This window comes from Lycium barbarum, chromosome 7, assembly GCF_019175385.1.
Source record: "Lycium barbarum isolate Lr01 chromosome 7, ASM1917538v2, whole genome shotgun sequence".
Taxonomy (NCBI): domain Eukaryota; kingdom Viridiplantae; phylum Streptophyta; class Magnoliopsida; order Solanales; family Solanaceae; genus Lycium; species Lycium barbarum.
In genome coordinates, this window is record NC_083343.1 from 5,552,828 (window position 1) to 5,571,590 (window position 18,763).

At 33.6% G+C, this 18,763-nt stretch overlaps 2 long non-coding RNA genes across 2 annotated transcripts; both read right to left on the bottom strand.

The window, feature by feature from the left end:
- Positions 1 to 3,408: 3,408 nt before the first annotated feature.
- LOC132602996 (uncharacterized) lies at positions 3,409 to 6,479 on the bottom strand. The gene is made up of 2 exons (XR_009567932.1): positions 5,987 to 6,479; positions 3,409 to 3,764 (listed from the first exon to the last, which is right to left on the bottom strand). It is a non-coding gene; the product is annotated as an uncharacterized LOC132602996 (long non-coding RNA).
- A 2,238-nt stretch (positions 6,480 to 8,717) lies between these two features.
- LOC132602997 (uncharacterized) lies at positions 8,718 to 12,593 on the bottom strand. The gene is made up of 2 exons (XR_009567933.1): positions 10,198 to 12,593; positions 8,718 to 9,381 (listed from the first exon to the last, which is right to left on the bottom strand). It is a non-coding gene; the product is annotated as an uncharacterized LOC132602997 (long non-coding RNA).
- Positions 12,594 to 18,763: the final 6,170 nt, after the last annotated feature.

Here is an 18,763-nt window from a genome sequence, read left to right on the forward strand (position 1 = left end):
CAAATTGAGCTTTTCATATGTTAAATTAATTTCGTTTGAGTTCTTTGAATTGAACTCATATTGGCTAACTTATTTTTTACTAAAAATATTTTGTAAAATACCGGATAATTAATATGTTATACTCCCTCCGTCCCAAACATTTTTAGAATATGTATAATAAAAATAATATAGTTCCTCTTTTAATATAGTAATTTATTAGATAATTTTATGTTAAAAGTGCGTGCACGTAAAATTTGATTAATTAATTACCATACTTCGGATTTCATTTTTTTTTATTGAAATGGAAGGGCTATTAGTTACATTTTTGATAAATTTTAAAAGTATTTAACAATGATATATTGAAAAAAGTTCAATAATATTTTCACATAAAAAACTCAAATATGTGTGAGTATGTTTTGTGGGGGCCATTATAACACTTTCCATGACATCATCTTTTTTCGTAACATAAAAAAAGCCCTACAATTTCTTAAAATGTGTGACAATTTATAAAGTCATAAAAAATTCAAGTAAGGGTAAAAAGGGATAAAAAAAATCGTGTGAGAACTACAAAAAATGGGATTCTCCCTTTTATATAGTAGTAACATTAATAGACTGATTTTATAAGTTCACATACTAATATTTAAAAGGTTTCATCATTAGAGTAACTATTTATTGAGGAAAGATAACATGATGAAATATGTTAAAAGAAGTGTAATGAAAAATGCAATAAATATTTGAGACAGACGGAATAGCTTATAGTAAGCTCCCCTTTACTTTTATGCCCTTGGTTTTACGTGATATCAGGGCAATTATGTCATTTTGAGCTCAATCCTTATCCGTCGAATTTTTTAGGAATTTTTGCTTTTTAGGCTAAATTGTCTAAATAATAATTTTAAATGGTCAGTCAACTCGATTGATTTATGTAATCGTTCATTCTATTTGTCGTCCTTACTAAAAATAGATTGTCCAAATAGTTATCATTTTAAAAAATTAAACCTTCCATCCAAAAAATAATGTCACCTTAGCAAATGTATCCTCCTTTTTACTTTTATGTCCTTGCAAATGTTGAGAAATGGAGTATCGAGAGAGGACGAGGACATGATATACAAGGGCAAATAAGTCAATACCCAATTTTTATCCATAACACATATTTTTAGGCTTTTTGCTTTTTGGTTTAAAAAAATTTCTTTTTCATGTTTTTTGATCTCTCTAAGTTGCCTCCGTTTCTCAAAATTAACAAATGAACGTGAAGAAGATTGGGTTGATATCACTTCGAGGTTACAAATTGATACCACTTTGAGGTTACAAAACCTAGTTAATAGGTCTCTTCGCTTCTGACTTAAAACAACTTTTATTATTAACTGTCAACTTATACTACAATCTTCATGTTTTCGAGCTTGAGACTAGCAATATGAGCAAGTTCATGTGACTTGAATTAAAACAACTTTTACAAAAGAAAAAGAAAAGCAAAGAACACTAGCCACATCAAACTATCAAGGATGCCGACTTCCAAATTATAAATATTTATACAAATTCTTATACTGACGTCTAAAAGCTAATAAAAAATCAGGTACTGCAAATAAAAATATGAACCCCATATGTCTCAACTCTCAAGTATACCTCTCCTGTTTCGACTAGCATACAAGTATGTAATCAATTCAGCTATTTGCTACACATCTTTCACACATAAAAGATGCAAAAATAAGATCTCTTGGCCTCTTACAATTTAAATAAAAGAAAATGTCTTTTTCAGATCTATTATGTTTTTTTCCAGATCTCTTATGTGAAAATGTAATCTGCTCATAAACATCTACAAAACATAAACGGTAGACAGGGGCGGCTTAAGCATAAGGCCATTAAGGCCTTTGGCTTAGCCCCCCCCCCCCCCCCCCCGGCCTCATATTTTATTGAGATTGATTTTTTCTTTTTAAAATAAACACTTTAAATGAAGAATTACAAAAAAAATTTAAAAATATTATTTTTTAATTATGAGATCAATGGTTGAGTATTATAATAGTCTTCTAGGTATAAGGGAAGGTTTGAAGTTTGAGGGAATTGGGGGAATAAGGGAATCTTATGGATTTTTATTTAGTTGAGTCTGGTTTAAATGATGGAGCGGGTTTAAAAAATAATTTTGGATTATTTTGGGGGATAATTTTCATCAAGATGGGGGTATATTTGAAAACTTTAAAGGTGAGAGGGATAATTTTGACCCAAAATAAGTTCAGAGGATTTTTTAGCCCTTTTTTCAAAGTAAAGAGATATTTTTAACCCTTTTTCCTTTATAGTTTTTTAAGAGGCGTGTCAAGTCAATGAGTAAAAATGGACCGAAAAAGTATGGTAAGCCCGTGGTATCCTCCTTTTACTTTTATCAGTTTATGTCCTTGCAAATGTGGAGAAATGGAGTATCGAGATTGGATGAGGCCATGACATAAGGGCAATTCAGTCATTCTATAGTCATCTCTATCATCTTTAGGTTTTTTTTTTTTTTTTTTTCTTTGGTTTAAATAAATTTATTTTTGGCCGAGTACATTTGTCGATAAAGAAGATTTCACATATTTTATGTGATACAATGGGTGCTTCAAAACACACGCAATTCTTTTTCCAAATTTGAGTCGAGAAAGCGATTAATATTTTCATACGTTCAAGTATCAGTTAAATTAGACTATAATTTCAATATTCAAATGACATTTACTAGCAAAATTAAAAGGCGGTTCATGTATTCAACCTTTATTTGTCAAATTTCAGATTCACTTTTGTGTTGAGAAATTTGGCTTCTGCTACTTGCTTCCGTTTTTTAAAATTAGCAAATGAACGTGAAGAATGGATGGATGTCACTTTGAGGTTACAAAACCTAGTTATTAGGCTTCTTCGTTTCTGAATTACAACAATACACCCTTCAATTCCAAGTTGGGATAAATTGACTTTTAACTTACTACAACCTTTACTACAACCTTCGTGTATTCGAGCTTGAGATTAGCAATATGAGCAAGTTTGCGTGGCTGAGTTTGAATTAAAACGACTTTTATAAAAGGAAAATTATCAAAGAACAGTAGTCATATCAAGGATGCCGACTTCCAAATTACAAATATATAAATCCTTTAGGGGTCGTTTGGTACACGGTATTAGCTGAGATATCGCAGCACTAACTGTGAGATTAATTTTGTATCATGTTTAGTAGAAGATATAAATTTATCCTGAAATAAATTTATACCTTGTACCAAACAAATTATAAAGTGCATCCCAAACTTAAAAATGAGATATCCCATTAATCCTGGGATATTTTATCTCATAAGAGATGGGATAAATTAGTCCCAGAATTATAATCCTGGTATATTTTATACGTACCAAAGACCCCTTACAGTAATACTGATGTCTAAAAGCTGAAAAAAAGGGTGCTGCGGATAACAAATATGAACACCACAGATCTAGTGTACTAATCTTGCTTCGGAGAAGCATAATAGTATGTAAGCAATTCAGCTATTTGCCACAAGTCTTTCACACATTAAAGATGGCGAGATGAACAAACAAAGAGAAGGGAAAGATTTTCGGCTCATGAACATCTAGAAAACACATGTCGTACAGCAATGATTTCTACAATCTAACAGAGCAAAGTAGAAGCTCCATTTGACATTTGCATGATACCATCACAAAAAATTGCCTAGATTAATCTAAAAGCTTCACATCACTTCAGTTGTTTTTCACATTGCTTGCAAACTTGTGCTTCACATTGTAAGAATCCTTTTTGAGCTTGGCCACTTCTCTCCCGACAGTATAAGCTTTACCTGAATCAAACATGTCAATGGGAATTTGAGTTCCATTCTTTCACCATTTAGAGCCCGTTTGGATTGGCTTATAAGCTGTTTTTAATTTTTTTGAGTGTTTAGCTGGCCAGCTTAAAGTCATTTTGTGCTTAAAATAAGCTCAAAAAAATAATTGGACCCATTTGACTTAGCTTATCTAAAGCAGCTTATAAGCTGAAAACAGCTTATAAGCCAAAAAAAATAAGTTAGACTGCCCCAACTTATTTTTTTTAGCTTATAAGCTGCAAACAGCTTATAGGCATAAGCCCATCCAAACAGGCTCTTGGTCAATTGCTTTTGGCCTTTCACGCACGAATTTTGTGCGTGAATGGGGTTAAGGAGCAGACTACTCTATTCATGCTTCTTTCAAGAGAGTCAGACATAATGATGGGCAGGGAAAAAAGGAACATTAGTAGTCACGCACGAATTTTGTGCGTTAATGTTTTTTTTTTTTTTTTTTGTACTAGTTTGGTTCAACTTTTTTTTTTTTGTGCTATTTAAGTCGCGGATTCATTATGCCTCAATACTAAACCAAGCAGGAGGTTTAGACCAAAAAAAAAAACACAGCAAGTGGGAGGTGTATAAATCATGAATACCGATATCACTCCATTTGGACCCAACCGTATAAATCATTAATATTGATATCACTCCATTTGGACCTGTTTCAATCTAATACACATAAATCTATGCTTATAAGAGATCAAAAACAATAAACTCAAGAAGCTTTATCATCCCATCCTACACATAAGCATCGGTAATACTGCTCTTTTTTTATTATGACAAGGGAACCCGCAGACGCTACCCTTTGGGTGCGCAGAAGGTAAAATCCGCTCCTGTATAATAGCCCCCGCAAACCACACAAGAGAGATAACCCGCACTAGGCAAGCCCTGTGCGACAAGCTCGACCCAGAAGGCAAATCCCCTGTTGTCGTAGGCAGGGGATTTCGAACCTAATACTGCTCTTATGATTGTGATTTTGAAAGAGAAAGGATTATGACCAATAAAGCAGAGACAGAAAATACAACAACACAGCAGACTATTCAGGAGTATTTTACTTATTTTTCACTCTGACAGACTATTATTGGTCGAGTACATAACTAGGCTCAGATATGTCACAAAATCAGGTAAAGGAAAGGGACACCGCAATGGCTGCAAACCAGAATAAGCATACAACAACAACAACATCAATCACTATAGGGTTTAGGGTTTAGGACCTATTTCATTCCAATACTCGTTGCTCACTTACAACACATTTTGGTTTGCCCTGCCAAGATACGGTTCCACTTGACCAAAACCCGATAAATCAATAAGCTTATATCATCACAGCCTACAAATAAGCATCAGTAATGATGCTCACAATGATTCTGATTTGCGAAAGGAAAAACATAATAACTAAGAAACCAGTAAGGAAAAAGTGCAAGAAACACATACCCCAATTGTGGGATCACACTATTTATACATGGTTAAATATTTTTTTTAATGTATATATAGTTGAACCCCTTCGACTTTTTTGTATGCTTACATTTTTATATTTTGAACCCCTTATTGAAAATCCTTACTCAACCGCTAAAAGCAGAGAAAATAGAAATCATTTGCAAGCAGATTTATTTTATGTCAAAACCAAAAATCTAAAATGGAAGGGGAAAAAAAAAAAACAGTAGAGTCAGCAAAACAATAAGAAAAGCAAATGCGACTTTCATTAAAGGAAATATGGAATTTCTCAATCATAAATAATAATAAGTTTTAGCCCTTAAAAAAAAAAATCAAAAGTTTTCGATAAATACTTTTTTGTTTTGGGGTATTTTGAGGCTCAGAAGTGTAAAATGAGGGGGCAAAAGAGACAATGTACCCGCCATGGCTGCAGACCCTCGGTTTGCACTACCAACAACAAAGTAGGCCTTACCCGGGTCGCCCCGCCAAGATACGGGACCCGCTCCACTTGCCCCATTATGAACTCTAGACAACTATTTAATCATCATAGCCTCTCAGCCTTTACAATAATAATATAATAATAATAATAATAATAACAATAACAACGTTATTATTATTGTGGTGGGGGGTGGGGGTGGCGGAGATGAGGATGATGAGGAAAAAGAAGAAGAAGCAAAAGGGTTAGATCTTAAACTCTAAACCCTTCAACCTGCTTGCTTTTATATATATATAGAGAGAGAGAGATGTTTTTGTGTGTGTGTATGTATACATACTGTAGAAACTTGCAATTTTCATCGAAAGTTTCAGAACAACAGCTTAACCAAACAGACTCTTCAATGGCGGTTTATTATTTCGTTTTCTTCTGAGCAAAATGGGAAAAGGGAAATCATAGGCAAAGAGAGAGAGGGCAACCACCATTAAAGACTCCCCAAATACCTCTCTCTTTGCCTCGTTCTTTCCGTCTAAGAGTTCATGAGATTTTCTTTTCAGCACAATTAGGTTATTTTGTAGTACCCTATTGTGTGTCCTCGTTTTACGTTTGTGTCCTTGTATTTACTCGCTATTTCCAAAAATTGTACGAGAAAATGACAGAAATGGTTCATTATTTTTAGTAGGGGAAATAGCATTTTTGGTCCCTGTGTTATTGCTTAATTCCGATTTTAGTCCTTAAGTTATTCCAACTTAGCAATTTCAACCTTCAATTAATATATTTTGTGTGATTTTAGTCCCTACAAAGACAGAAGCTTAACAGTGTTAGTTTCAGCAAAGGGCAAATTTGGTTTCTTATATTACATCTGTTAAGAATTTGAGAAAACGTAAAAATCCAGCCGCACCTTCCAGTACGGCTACCTTGTTACCATTGGCGGAGCCAGAATCCACATTAAGGGGGTTCAAAAATATAAATTAGTTAACAAACGAAGAAGTCAAGGGGGTTCAATATGTACTATATATACATAAAAAATAATTTTAATATTGTATATACAAGGTAATATTTCGCCGAAGGGGGTTCGGCTGAACCCCCTAGCCACTGCCTGCATCCGCCCCTGCTTGTTACGACTTCACTCTAGTCATTAGCCCTGCCTTTGGAATACCCCTCCTTGCGGTTAAGGTAACGACTTCGGGCATGGCCAGCTCCCATAGTGTGACGGGCAGTGTGTACAAGGCCCGGGAACGACACCTATAAGAATCGGAACAGACCAATTACCAGATCCACCTATCATCGCCGGCATAACCATAAAAAAGATCATTAAAAAAGTGGATGAAAGTTGTAACCCTTTGAAATACCTTTCCAACGATATATTATGGAGGTCAACCGGATATCTCTACAAAAAGTTATGGCCGTTTTACTAAGAGCAGTTCGGGCTCGCTAAAATCCTTGTGGGGCGAGGAAGGCAGACGAGGCGAGAAAGTCAGGTTCACCAAAATCCTCGCCTTTGACCTCACTTTACTGGTTTGTGGCGCCCCCAGATGGCCTGGCGCGTCTAAAATTCTCGCGAAGCAAGGCCGGGGGACGAGCTAGGCTTGTATAAATACAATACTTAGCTTCTAAAAAATTAGTTTTTCACATTCTTCAAGCCCTAGTACGAAGTTCTTCTCTCCCTACCATTAGAATACACCAAGGTAAGTCTATTATAATCATTCCAAATGAATTCCAACATATATTCATGAATATTAAATGAGAAATCATTGTTCTTAACCTAGGGTTTTCAAGAAAATCCATATTCAAGTTTTGAGACATAAGCTTTTGGGATTCTTCTCAAAGTTCAGACTTTTATTGTGGTTTGTGAAGCAGTTAAGGTATGTGAGGCTAACTATCTACGTTAGGAAACGTTTATGATTCTCCCTATGTCTCATTCTACATGTTTATCAGTAATTTGACTCAGAATACAGTTTAGCCCTAGTTTCTTGAATAGTTGTAGAACTGCTATCTTTTAGGGTTATGGTTTCATAATTCGTTCATGGTGATCATTTTGAATATCATGAACTCCATACGTAATCATTATAGACTTGTGTATTGACATCACATGAGTCTCAGTCAGTATATAATCAGTTATTTGTTTAAGTTCCATAATCAGAAACAGTTATCATGCTATCAGCTATAGCCAGTCTCAGTCTTTGTAAATTGTTTAATGTTGAACATTGTATCTGTATTTTTAGGCCCTAGGCCACAGTTTATGCATACGTATTGCTTGGCCTGAGGTCACAGTTTTTGTGCACATTATTTGGGCCCTGGGCCACTGTTTATATTTACAGTTTTACAGGTGATTCTTCATTCAGAACAAGGAGTATTTCAGACTCTTGCTTTCCTGTTTAGTTCAGTTTCAGTTTCAGTTTCGTTACTTATTTTTCTTCTTTCAGTTGTTTTACATACCAGTACAATTAAAATGTACTGATGTTCCTTTTTATTGCTTGGGGGCCTGCATCTTGCGATGCAGGTAACGACTTACAGGTTGATGATCCAGCTAGCTAGGATTGCTTGTATTAGCTGTTTGGTGAGCCCCAGTTCCTCCGGGGCATTACACTGCTTTCAGTCTTTCCAATTTTAGACAGTTATCTTTTCAGTATTCGTAGAGGCTTCATAGACATAGTTCGGTCAGTCAGATATTAGCAGACTTTGATGTATTAGCCTTGTTGGCTATTTATTCAGATGTTTCAGACTTAAACAGTAAATTCCGCATTTAATATAATTTAGTAAGACTTTTTAATAGATCAATATGTGTTAGTCTTATTTCCTTATTCTTGTATGTTTTGATATCCCATGTTAATTCAGCCAGCCTATGAGTTCGCTCGGTCACATGCAATTAGGCACCGAGTGCCGTGTTACGCCTAGACCATGATTCGAGGCGTGACAAAATCACTAGTCCAATTTTTTCTCGATTTATCGGTTTGTTACGGTTTACCGATTTTTCTTTGTATACCCCTTTAGGCAATTTGTCTTCTGCGACTTGCATGCGTTTTTCAAAATTAGCAAATGAACGTGAAGAAGTTTGGATGGATATCACATTAAGATTATAAAACCTAGTCATTAGGCTTCTTCGTTTCTGGATTAAAACAACATGCCACATTGAGAATGCTCACATAGATGGGTTGAATTAAAACCTTCATTTGTTCAAGCTGTGACTAACACTATGAGCTCACAGTAGATGAGTTGAATTAATACCTTCATTTGTTCGAGCTTGAGACTGGCAATATGAAATAAAACAACTTTTCTAGAAATTTATTTTAAAAAAAAAAAAGTCATATCAAGGATGCCGACTTCCAAATAACAAATATTTCCCCTGCTGACTAGCATAAAAACTTAGCTATTTGCCATAATACAACAAGAAAAGGAAAAGGTTTTCTGCTCATGAACATCACTAGAAAACGTAAGTCATAGAGCAATACTTTCTACAATCTGCAGCAGAGTGCTTGATTCAACATTCCATTCCAAAAAGCTTTTCATCACTCCAGTTGTTTTTTTACATTCCTTGCAAATTGTGCTTCACATTGTAAGAATCCTTTTTCAGCTTGGCCACTTTTCTTCAGACAGCATATACTTGCTTTGATCAAGAATGTCCACAAACATAATCCTTATTGGAAACCTTGGTCACTGCCTTCAAACCATCACACACTCAATCTCAATGTGAAAATGAGTTCTATTGCTTCACCATTTTAGTCCACTGGTTGCCTTCAACAACATCAAACCATTTACAATTGTCAAGAACTGTGAACTTCTCTTTGATAGCATATTAAAGATAGCCAATTGAGCTGAAGTTTGTACTGATGAAAAGCACCTGAATCGGTAAACTTTAGCTAGAGGAGAGCAACTTCAAGGTTATATCTACCCAAAAGCCATTTACATTTCTAAGCCAAGATACAACTTGGTTCTTCTTTCCATTGGAAAATAAACTTATCTTAACAGCCCAAACGCAACTATATATTCATAAAGTGACAGGTGAGCACATATATAGGCTCATATCAGACACAAAATTGGGTAAGGAAGGAGCGCTGCCATGACCTCAAACCATGATAAAAACAACTACTAAACCTCAATATCAAACCAATTGGGAACATAACTGTATAAATCATTAATATCGATATTAATAATATCAATATGGTTATAATTCATCCTGGTATGTGGTTCCGCACACCCTACCAAGACACAGGTCCTGTTGACCCAAACCAAATAAACCCGAGAAGCTTTATCATCACATCCTATACATAGCTCTTACAATTGTGATCTTTGTAAGGCATTATGACCAATAAAGCAGAGACAGAAAATACAAGAACACTGCAGACCATTCTCAAGTGTTTTACTTATTTTGTCACTCTGACGGACTATTCTTGGTCGAGTACATAAGTAGGCTCAGATCCAGGGGCGGAGCTAGCATATGTCCAGGGGGTTCATCCCTCGGCGAAAAATTACAGTGTATTTTCAAAGTTAAAATTATTTTATTATGTATATATAATAGATGTTGAACCCCTGACTTCTTCGTATATTTACCTTTTAGAATTTTTGAACCCCCTGGATGAAAATCCTGGCTCCGCCACTGCTCAGATCAATCACAAAATCGGGTAAAGGAAAGGGACACCGCCATGGCTGCAAACCAGAATAGCATACAACAACAACAACAACAACAACAACATCAATCACTGTAGGGTTTAGGACCTATGTCATTCCAACACTCGTTACTCCACTTACAAGACATTTTGGTTTGCCCTGCCAAGATAAGGTTCCACTTGACCAAAACCCGATTAACTCAATAAGCTTATATCATCACAGCCTACAAATAAGCATCAGTAATGATGCTCACAATGATTCTGATTTGCCAAAGGAAAAACATAATGACTAAGAAACCAGTAAGGAAAAAGTGCAAGAAACACAGCTCATAGTGAATATCCATAACATAGTCACATAAAAATCATTTGCAATCAGAAAGGATTTAAAATTAATAATTTCTAAATAAATTTATTTTATGTTAAAACCAAAGGTAAAAGGATATGAAGGATTATACAAATTCTACTAGAACCACAATTTTTCTTCCTTAATCAGTAGTATAGATTATGCAATTATGAAATTCATAATTTACAAATTAATACGTACTACTCCCTCCGTCCCAAAAAAATTATCTTAGTTTAACTCAGTACGAAATCTAAGAAAGAAAGGAAGAATTTTGAATTGTATGGGCCAAAACAAGCCTTACATATTTGTATAGTTGTACATCTTCTTATAAAGTTAAAATTATTTCTAAATAAGACAATCTTTTTGGGACGGAAGGAACAACAATTTTACAGATTATACACCCATGAATGTCATATTTTCTTTTTAACAACAGGTAGCCATCGTTTATTTTTCTCTATTATTTTTCTCGTTTCTAATTTCCTTTTATAAACTCAAAAAATATCGTTAAATGTCACTTAAAAGAAAAAGTTCCTTCAATAAAATTTAATAAGTATAATGACTTCAAAAAAGACATGTACACAAATCTCTAAACAGTATAGAGTCAGCAAAACAATAAGAAAAGCAAATGTGACTTTCATTAAAGGAAATATCGAATTTCTCAATCATAAATAATAGTAGTAAGTTTTAGCCTTTGAAAAAAAAAATCAAAAGTTTTCGATTATACTATATTGTTTTGGGGGAATTTTGAGGCTCAGATGTGTAAAATGAGGGGCAAAAGAGACAATGCACCCGCCATGGCTGCAGACCCTGGGTTTGCACTACCAACAACAAAGTAGGCCTTACCCGGGTCGCCCCGCCAAGATACGGGCCCCCGCTCCACTTGCCCCATTATGAACTCTAGACAACTATTTAATCATCATAGCCTCTCAGCCTTTACAATAATAATAATAATAGCCATAATGTTGTTGTGTTGAAGATGACAATGAGGAGGAAAAAGAAGAAGAAAAAAAAGAAGCAAAAGGGTTAGATCTTAAAACCCTAAACCCTTCAACCTGCTTGCTTTTATATATATATAGATGTGTGTGTATGTATACATACTGTAGAAACTTGCGATTTTCATCGAAAGTTTCAGAACAACAGCTTAACCAAACAGACTCTTCAATGGCGGTTTATTATTTCGTTTTCTTCTTAGCAAAATGGGAAAAGGAAATCAACGGCAAAGAGAGAGAGGGCAACCACCATTAAAGACTCCCCAAATACCTCTCTCTTTGCCTCATTTCTTTAAAGTCTAGAGTTCATGAGAATTTCTTTTCGGCACAGTTAAGGTTATTTTATAGTACCCTATTGTGTGTCCTCGTTTTACGTTTGTGTCCTTGTATTTACTCGCTATTTCCAAAAATTGTACGAGAAAATGACAGAAATGGTTCCTTATTTTTAGTAGTAGGATCAAAGTAGCTTGGTCCTTTTAAGTGAGTATTTTTTATCTCCGTTAAATATTTATCAAATTTTGATTATTTTATTTAATCAGAATTATGAAAATAGAAAATATCTAACCGGAACGCGTATCTGAAAGTACAATTTTGTAGTTTATGTTATTTTTTGTTTATTATAATAGTTTGATGCAAGTTTATGAAGAGTTTAGTGCAAGTTTTTGAGGTTTAATTTTTTTTTTTTTTTTTTTTATATATATATTGTGGCTTCTGGGATTTTGGCGCAAATTTCTGGTTTTTCTAGCAGTAGATCTTTTTTCTTACAGTTCTTATTAAATTTGACAATTAAAGTTTGATAAATTCTGATAGAGATTAAAAGTGCTCCTTTTTTACAAAATTAAAGGAACAAACTGCTCAAGTAATAATTAAAGGACTACTTTGAACTTGCTACTAAATATTAGAGACCATTTTGTCATTTTCTCAAAATTGTACACCGAATGAATACAATCTTCAAGGTTAATTTAGTCATTCTATGCTCAAGCTCATCCTTATAAAAATGAGAGAATAACACTTTGGTCCTTCGGTTTTCAATAAATTTGATATTGATCCTTATGACAAGTAACTCAATACATCTTGACATTCAAATAATTACAATTTGTGTTTTTTATCCCGTCATGTAAGAAATATATTCTATTTGAACTACTTTTATAAGTATATTACTCTCAAAATAGAGTAACAATATTAGTTCAACATAAAACTGATAACTAAAAGGTGAAATGGTTACAATTTTGAAAATTTATGAATATTCATAGGCAAAAGGAATCAAAAGTGCATATATCGTGTAATTGAAAATTAAATATGCTTAATTAGATATTACAAAAACTAAAATTAAAAGTTACCAATAATTGGAAAGCCAAAAATGCTATTAACCCTAAAACAATTAAGGCTTTTTCATTTTCTTGTTTAGATTTAGTTTTCCATCTCTGCTAGTTCTTATATTTCTTGCTTTGGACGATTTTATCCATTTAACATATATATCACTATCTGTTCGTGTTGTTACACATTTTTTGAAAATGAAATTTAATATTTTTAGCCATTTTCTTGATCACTCCCCGCTCCAAAACAAAATTTGTACACCAATTAACCATTATGACACATCCAGTGTAGTTTGTCTTCTTAAGGAAAATTTTTGATAGACAATTCTTGATATATGTTCGGTTATTGTTGCATAGATGTGAATTGATTATGATGTTCAATCGTCGCGATAAGATTCGAAAAAAAAAAAAGATTTTGAAGATGACTGAAACTATATGCAAAATTTTCATATGGTCAAGTTCCTCAATTGTATCTAAGAAAGTATCTTAGAAGAAAGTCTATTTTTCTCAAGTTGATATAGGCTTAAATGTTATCAACTAATACATGTAGATAAGCCAAAAGACTTTCTTGCGACGAAAACGGGAGGTGTAACATTCTCCTCCCCTTAGAAACATTCGTCCTCGAATGTTCATACAAGTCATGCTATAAAAATTTCGGCAAAATCTCCCCTGTAATTATACCAATCCCACCTGCACACAACAACCCAAAATAATGCCACACAGGGCCACATGCTAAAATATACAACACCATAGTCTCACACGACCAATCACGATAACTATGATTGGTATATTTATGATTGTGATTTTGAAAAGGAAAGGATTATGACCAATAAAGCAGAGACAGAAAATACAAGACAGTAGGCTCAGATCAATCACAAAATCGGGTAACAGAAAGGGACGCTGCCATGGCTGCAAACCAAAATAGCATACAACAACAACAACATCAATCACTATAGGGTTTAGGGTTTAGGGCCTATTTCATTCCAATACTCATTACTCCATTTACAACACATTTTGGTTTGCCCTGCCACGATACGGTTCCACTTGACCAAAACCCGATTAAATCAATAAGCTTATATCATCACAGCCTGCAAATAAGCATCAGCAATGATGCTCACAATGATTCTGATTTGTGAAAGGGAAAAAATAATGACTAAGAAAGCAATAAGGAAAAAGTGCAAGAAACACAGCACGTAAATTTCTATAACATGGTCAGCAAAGCAAGGGATGTTGCTTTCATAGAAGCAGAACACATAGAAATCATTTGCAATCAGGAAGGATTTAAACTTATTACACCCTCCGTCTCATAATAAGTGTCACCTAACAAAAAACAAGCATATTAAGAAATCAATAATGCAATGTGAAATTTACCAAATTACTCCAATATAATAAAAATAAATTATTTTTCCCCCTTGATTAGACCATTCACAAGCAATAAATCTTTTGACATTAAGAATCCAACAATACCAAATTGCTATGTGGCTTCTTCAATCATCAATTTAGATGTTATTTTAACTTGCCACTTTTTGTCTAAGGATAGAATTGAAAAAAAAAATTAGTCAATTTGTGTCTTGATTTCTTAAGATGACACTTATTATAGGATAATTTTTTATTTTTTTTGCTAAGAGGACACTTAGTATGGTACGGAGGGAGTAATTTCTAAATATATTTATTTTATGTTAAAACCAAAGGTAAAGGATAATATCTCTTCCATAATCAGTAGTACAGATTATGCAATCATGAATGTCATATTTGACAAATTTGATCATACCAGAACAACGGTTTTTCTTTTTAACAATGGTTAGTCATTGAAAGTATTCCCTCTGTTCTTTTCCTCGTTTCTAATTTCCTTTTATAAACTCGAAATATCGTTAAATGTCCATTCTTTCACCATTTTAGTCAAATAATTCACTGGAAATTTAACTAAAAAGAAAAACTTACTTCAAACAAAGATATTCACCTTTATTTACAAAAATATAAAATTGTTTATTATTTAATCATCCGATTATAAAATGACTGCATATTTGTAAATACAATGACTTCAATAAAAACATATATACAAATTTCAAAAATAGAAGAGTCAGCAAACTAAAAGGAAAGCAAATATAACTTCATTATAGGAATTTTGAAATTAGTAAACATAAATAGTACGTAACCTTTAAAAAAAAAATCAAAAGTTTTTTCTATTTTGAGGGTATATTGAGGCTCAGATCTGTATAATAAGGGCAAAGGAGACAATGTACCGGCCATGGCTGCAGACCCTGGGTTTGCACTACCAACAACAAAGTAGGCCTTACCCGGGTCGCCCCGCCAAGATACGGGCCCCCGCTCCATTTGCCCAATAATGAACTCTAGACAATTATTTAATATCATCACAGCCTCTCATCCTTTACAATAATAGCCAGAATGTTGTTGTGCTGATGATGATGATGATGAAGCAAAAGGGTTAGATCTTAAAACCTAAACCCTTCAACCTGCCTGCTTTTATATTATATATAGATATGTATGTGTGTATATGTTTCAGAATAACAGCTTAAGCAAACAGAGCCTTAAGATAAATGGTGGTTTATTGTTATGAAAAAGGAAATCAACGGCAAAAAGAGAGAGGGCAACCACCATTAAAGACTCCCCAAATACCTCTCTTTGCCTCAAATTCTTTAAAGTCTAGAGTTCATGAGAATTTCTTTTCAGCACAATTAGGTTATTTTATAGTACCCTATTGTATGTCCTCGTTTTACGTTTGTGTCCTTGTATTTACTCGCTATTTCCAAAAATTGTACGAGAAAATGACAGAAATGGTTCATTATTTTTAGTAGTAGGATCAAAGTAGCTTCTTTAGTATCATATAAAGCAGTTTGGTCCTTTTAAGTGAGTATTTTTTTATCTCTGTTAAATATTTATCAAATTTTAATTATTTTATTTAATCAGAATTATGAAAATAAAAATATCTAACCGGAACGCGGATCTGAAAGTACAATTTTGTAGTTTATGTTATTTTTTGTTTATTATAATAGTTTGGTGCAAGTTTATGAAGAGTTTAGTGCAAGTTTTTGAGGTTCAGTTTCTTTTCTTCTTTTTTTTATATATATATATTGTGGCTTCTGGGATTTTGGCGCAAATTTCTAGTGTTTCTAGCAGTAGATCTTTTTTCTTACAGTTCTAATTAGATTTGACAGTTAAAGTTTGATAAATTCTGATAGATATTAAAAGTGCTCATTTTTTACAAAATTAAAGGAACAAACTACTCAAGTAATAATTAAGGGATTACTTTGAACTTGCTACTAAATATTAGAGACCATTTTGTCATTTTCTCAAAATTGTACACCGAATGAATACAATCTTCAAGGTTAATTTAGTCATTCTATGCTCAAGCTCATCCTTATAAAAATGAGAGAATAACACTTTGGTCCTTCGATTTTCAATAAATTTGATATTGATCCTTGTGACAAGTAACTCAATACATCTTGACATTCAAGTAATTACAGTGTGTTTTTTATCCCGTCATGTAAGAAATATGTTATATTTGAAGTTTTTGAACTACTTTTATAAGTATATTACTCTCAAAATAGAGTAACAATATTAATTCAATATAAAACTGATAATTAAACGGTGAAATGGTTAACAATTTTGAAAATGTATGAACATTCATAGGTAAAAGGAATCAAAAGTGCATATATCGTGTAATTGAAAATTAAATATGCTTAATTAGATATTATAAAAACTAAAATTAAAAGTTACCAATAATTGGAAAGCCAAAAATGCTATTAACCCTAAAACAATTAAGGCTTTTTCATTTTCTTGTTTAGATTTAGTTTTCCATCTCTACTATGGACAGTCTCAAGAGAGGTAGAAGTAGGCCAAAGAAGTATTTGGGAGAGGTGATTAGACAGGACATGACGCGGTTTCAGCTTACCAAGGACATGACCTTATATAGGAGATTGTGGAGGACTCAGATTAGGATAGAAGGCTAGTAGGTAGTCTCACTTATTCTCTAGCACTAGTGGTCGTAGTTTTGCTCTATCGTTTATTGCCCTGTGATTTCTGCTTATATTTGTTGGCTCTTCGCTCTTGTTATTTCTTATTTTTCGCATTATTCTGATACGCTTGTCCTTATCTGACTCTTTTGTCTTGTTTTCTCTTGAGCTGAGGGTCTTTCGAAAACAGTCTTCCTACCTCTCAAGGTGGGGGTAAGGTTTGCGTACACTTTACCCTCCCCAGACCCCACATTATGGGATTTCACTGGGTATGTTGTTGTTATTTAGTTTTCCATCTCTGCTAGTTCTTATATTTCTTGCCTTGGACGATTTTATCCGTTTAACGTATCTATCACTATCTGTTCGTGTTGTTACACATTTTTTGAAAATGAAATTTAATATTTTTAGCCATTTTCTTGATCACTCCCCGCTCCAAAACAAACTGTGTACACCAACTAACCATTATGACACATCCAGTGTAGTTTGTTTTCTTAAGGAAATTTTTGATGGACAATTCTTATATATGTTCGATTATTGTTGCATAGATGTGAATTAATTGTGATGTTCAATCGTTGCGATAAGATTCGGAAAAAAAAATATTGAAGATGACTGAAACTATAGGCAAAATTTTCATATGGTCAAATTCCTCAATTGTATCTAACCACATTGTGGGAACATTTTCCATTCCCCGGAATGCAACTTGAGTGGTTAGGAAATTATTGAAAATCAGCAAAATTCATTCTGCAACTCAACTCCATACAAAAGGGCCTCGTGGGTAGATTGATCAGCTTGCAACATGGTGGGAAATTATGTATCAAGAAATTAATTCATCGTTTCATCCATCAACATTAAAAAGTTCCATCGAAGAGTATTTCTTGTATTCCAACCTTTATTTTAGATTGAGCTTTAGTACTCTGCAAAACACGTCAGAAATTACTCAACCAAAAGAAAAGAAAAAAAGGAAGCTGAAAATGCTCACAATGATGCTGAAAAAGCTGAAAGCTGAAAATGCTCACAAGTAATCAGCAATGATGCTCACAATGATTCTGATTTGTGAAAGGGAAAAATATAATGACTAAGAAACCAGTAAGGAAAAATTGCGAGAAACACAGTCAAAGCAAGGGATGTTGCTTTCATAGAAATCATTTGCAAGGAGATGGGGACTTGGGAGGCAACAACTTTCAGATACTTCCCAAAAAAGGACAAAAGCAAAATGCAAGAGTGGGGGTTTAAGATTAGTCATTTCTAAATAATTTATTTTATGTTAAAACCAAAGGTAAAGTATATGAAGGATTATACAAATTCTACTAGAACCACAATTTTTCTTCCTGAGTAAGTAGTATAGATTATGCAATCATGAAAGTAATACTTATTTTACAAATTAATCTATACTAGAACAACAATTTTACAGATAATACACCCGTGAATGTCCTATTTTCTTTCTAATAACACCTGTTAGTCATCTAAAGTATCCCCCGCCATTCTTTTTGTCGTTTCTAATTTCCTTTTACAAACTTAAAATATCGTTAACTTTTAGTCACGCACAAAGATTTTTCCAAATTTGAAGCAAGAGGGACTTACAGAAATACTTTTGAGGGCCGGTTGGTGTATTCGGCCTTTACTTTTTCATGTTTCTAATTCTATAACCTTTTGTGTTGGACAATTTGTCTTGTGCTAGTTCCCTCCGTTTTCCAAAATTAACAAATGAACGTGATGATTGGTTTGATGTCACTTTGAGGTTACAAAACCTAGTTATTAGGCTTCTTCTTGGTTTCTGAATTAAAACATGCACTTCAATTCCAAGCTGGGATAAATTGACTGTCAACTTACTAACCTTCATTTGTTTCTAGCTTGAGACTAACAATATAAGCAAGCTCACACAGCTGAG